The sequence below is a fragment of the Amphiprion ocellaris genome, chromosome 1, assembly GCF_022539595.1.
Source record: "Amphiprion ocellaris isolate individual 3 ecotype Okinawa chromosome 1, ASM2253959v1, whole genome shotgun sequence".
NCBI lineage: Eukaryota > Metazoa > Chordata > Actinopteri > Pomacentridae > Amphiprion > Amphiprion ocellaris.
This window is the reverse complement of record NC_072766.1, coordinates 24,813,348-24,817,835: the sequence shown is the minus strand read 5'-3', so window position 1 is coordinate 24,817,835 and position 4,488 is coordinate 24,813,348.

Genomic DNA, 4,488 nt, shown 5'->3' with positions numbered 1-4,488 from the left:
AAATCTGTGGCAACAAATATTTCTCTACATACTGAAATTTTTTGGCAGACAGCCCAAAATACACATTTTCTTCACCACCATGTCTGATCTGTGGTAACCCACACATGAGCCTCACCATCCACTATACCTCAGATTAAATACTACAAACAGCTCCGTTCCCTGAAGGCCACACTGGTTAGGTTGTTGCCTAAGGCCTGACTGGGGTGCTGCCACCCTGGGGCTGAGTCTCGACAGACGAAATGAAATCGACTTTATTGTCCAGAAGGAAATTTGTCTTGGACACATACAGTATCTGCCAGTGAAAGACAAAAAAAGAAATGACAAAAATAAGCCTGCATTATAGTTCACAGTAGGACAAAGGCAGCGGAGGACACTTAACTAAATAGCCGGACCCAACTTCAGTGTTTCAGGCAGCTGGTAAGTCGTCTCCCGTTTTTTTTTTGTCTCATTGTCTCTTTGCCAAATGTAGAGTAATAATAGAATGGTAATAAAACTGGAAAGAAAGAATCAGTACAAAAAAAAAACACAATGCAGTGTTTAAAAATTCAATACAATTCAGGAAGAATGTTAAATTTTATTTAATGTTATATCATCTCAGAAATGTTTTATTTGACTTATTTTGACTGAATGTTTAAATTGCATTTTAATTTACCTCTTTTTCTCAAAGAAGAGGCACAGATAAGAGCATGAATGAAAGCTGTGTGAGTGCTTATTAAAAACAAAAGTGCTGAGAGTCTCACTTACCCCTGGTATGGTAAGAGAGATCTGGCTGCTGCTCAGGAAGAACATCACATGCCCCTCATCAAGTGCATGGCAGGACCACCAAGCAGGTGGGAAACTCATCAAAAGATGATATAAAAGCAATACAAGGCCATCTCAGTCAGTGTTGACGAGAAGAGCAGGCACTTAATGTGCTTTAAAGGAGTCCTTGAATCTACTGCTGGAATTTACCGATTCACTCTCTGGTGAAACAGACCTAAGTGTGTCCTACCTCAAACCATAGCCGTGTCTTTTTACAACACACACTCTGAAACCCTCAGCGGACAAAACACAACTCAAAAGTAACAACAAAGTCATCAGTCGCAGGATATCTTGATGAAAAAAAACTGTGACCAGAGAAAGGGCAGCCCCCTTAGTGTTGGGTGATCCACAGTTTAAGATGCAATAAATCAGCCCAGATAACACCAAGGCCACTAAAATAAGAGCAGTCACTGAAAATACGGAGCCACAGCTAGACATTCTCACCTCACAGTGTTCAACCAGAGGAGAGGAGACAGATGAAGAACAAGGACCTGCTGGAGCTCTGCTGAACCTGCTTTGAAGAAGAAGAGGAAGGTGCTGCCCAGGTCCCATAAGTCCACTGAAGTCCATTCATTGATGTTTATTTTAAAGTTAATGTTAATGATTGAAACTGTTCTTAGCTTTTTTGTTCTTCACATCTTTCAGGTTCAGTCAGTGATTAAAATATGCAGACAACATTCACTTCAGCGCCACTAACCACAAGCTACAACATCATATCAAATAAATCAGTTGGCTCAAGTTTTCCAATTGATGAAACTCTGAGAAAACAAATGCAGATGTGCTTCCACAGACCACATAATCTGTATTGAGCCTCAATCTTTACAGCTCTTATTTTACAGGAAAGATTCAGTAAAACTTTGAAGGATGGATCTTGAACTTTATTACTGATGCAATGTTATTTTTGAATACACTATGCCTTTTTCACCCAGAATAGATTTTTGCTGCAAGAAATGTAACATTGTCTAAAACTCTGCTGACATATCTGCTACTGCAAAGTCTATTCTGAATGTCAATATCTCCAATAAGAATGTGCACAGAGCTAAACTATCTGGGTACAATTCCCTAAAAACTAAAATGAACTCTTGCATGATGAAAAGAAAAAATTCACAAGCTGACCCACCATCATAATTACACTGACAAGTATGTTGACTGTTTATTTACCAGAGTCTAGGTTAAAAGGTGAACAGTTTGTGTGAGATTGCGCCTTTTTCAACAATGTCCTCTTTTTTAAAAATTGATATCATGAGCAAAGTAGGCAGTCAACACCATAGCTGAGTATTTACACATTGAAACGGCAATGTACCGACAACATTGTCAAAAACACAGATTCAGATATGTGGGGTTTCAAACCTAAAGACTCAATCCTGCAATTTTTCAGGTAGGGGCTGTCCATGTCGTTATTTTTTCAAAGAATCAGTTTTTGACAGAGTACTTTTACAGTGAGCTGCACAGTGGCTTGGTGGTTAGCACTTTCGCCTTGCAGCTAGAAGAACCCCAGTTCACATTCCCACCTTCCCGCGATCTTTCTGCATGGAGTTTGCATGTTCTCCCTGTGCATGTGTGGGTTTTCTCCAGTTATTCCGACCTTCTTCCACAGTCCAAAAACATGCTCAAGTTAATTGGTAACTCTAAACTGTCCTTACGTGTGAATGCGAGTGTGATTGTTTGTCTCTATATGTAGCCCGGCGACAGACTGGTGACCTGTCCAGGGTGTCCCCTGCCTTCACCTTAAGTCAGCTGGGATAGACTCCAGCCCCACTGCGACCCTAATGAGGATTAAGTGGTGTATAGATGATGGATGGATGGATAGTTTTACTGTGTTTGAGAAGAGTCATAGGTGAGCTGGTGGGTTTGAACTGCAGAAATGGTATTGGGGTGTTTGGAGAAAAAGGGGAGGACTGAATAGATCTGCACATTTGAGAAGAAGCAACAGTGCAGAATTATATCTAAGCCAATAAAAGGCATTACAAGATTATTTTCCTGAAAAAATATTCTAAATATTTAACTTCAGTATGAAGAGAAGAGTGTTTAGGGGTTTAATCAGCGACTTGAAATAAATAGGACAGGAAATCCCACCAGATACTTTAGGGATTTTGTTCTATCAAAACGTCCACAACCTCGTTTACAAGCTCACTAGAAATTACCCAGAAAGTGTGTGATTCTAAGAAGACACCATTTAGTTGAGGGATTTCTCCGTCTCAGTATTTCAGAGCATGTGTTTTAAGGTTCACAGGCTTTAGAAGTATTCTGTGTTCTCAAAGTGTAGAAATCACCTCCACAAATCTCTCCAGACGAAGGATAAACTAAATTAGACGTAGACTTAATGCACTGTTACTAATCTTATTTTTGGTGCGGTAAACAACATCAAAACTGGATGTGATGTTTTTTCACACTTAATATGGTCCATAATATAATTCATGGGTCTCTTTTGCTACTCACTCTTTTTAATTTCAGAAGTGCCATCTGATGAAATTAGTGAGAACAGAGGCATGAGGTGCGCGTCCTTCACTGTCTAACGACACCTTTTCAGGGTTGACCGCAGATTTCTACCATGCTTCTCTCACGACTGTTAATTAATAATTCAGGCAGCCCAACATTTCTCACTGTTGCCGTCTTTTGCACAGTCAGTGAGATGTCAGTCAGACATATTGTGTCCACACACTCCTGAGGAGAAGTGTAGTTAAAATGTAGTGCTACTTAAGTGAAACTGCCTGTGTAATATAGGTGTGTACAGTCATTATGGGTCAAGCACAACAGTTAGATTTATATCATGGTATATTAACATCACATTGTTTTGCTGTTTTCTTTAAATATGATTCATGGAGATAAAACAAGGTAAGAAAATCTTAGGATGAGTCCTTGGGAACAGGTTTTTAAACAGGTCCAGAGGCATAACGCAATGCCTAAACAGGTTGGTTGGGTCAGTTTTTTCAAGTGCTCAATAACACGTCACAACACATCCTCAGTTGCTATTTTTGCAGTAGCCCAGAGCAAGACATCTAATCTTTTATTTCAGGGAGAAGAAACTGTGATCACACTGGTCAGTTCCCTAGTGTGAACATGTTTTTTCGTGTGTGAGATAGAATGCTGTTGAAACAAAGACTGGAATTCTCTTGGATAAAATACAGATTGAAGATTGTGTGTGTGTGTGTGTGTATATATATATATATATATATATGTATATATATATATGTTTTTTAAACAGTGACCATTTCTATGTCTCCAGTAAGCCAAGGAAGGAGTAACTTTCATTAAAGTAAGAGTAAGCCTCAAATAATCAGTAACCTTTTTCATTTTTTTCAGTATTGTGTCCTACTCAGTGACAGTACCTGACTTCTCCTAACTCCGGGCTAATCCAAAAATTGCCAAAGAGGTGGTGCATGAGTGAAGCTGTAATGAGTAATGAAAACATTTATGTACCTCAAATTGTCCTGTGACGGCATCCATTTTTTATGCTAAGTAAGCATGCCCCAGTTATGTGGAACTTTAAGCCTTAATACAATTTAAGCAGAGCGATACATATAAATTAACCCCTTGTACAGTTGTTTTTAACAGTGAAATTAGCTATTGAGACGAAAAACTTTGTGTGAGGCTGTAATCATCTTAATTTCTGCTGTAAAGTTGGGTATTTTAACATGCAGGTCTTTGGGGATTGACTCACTTTTAAAGCCATCCTCAAGCGGCCAT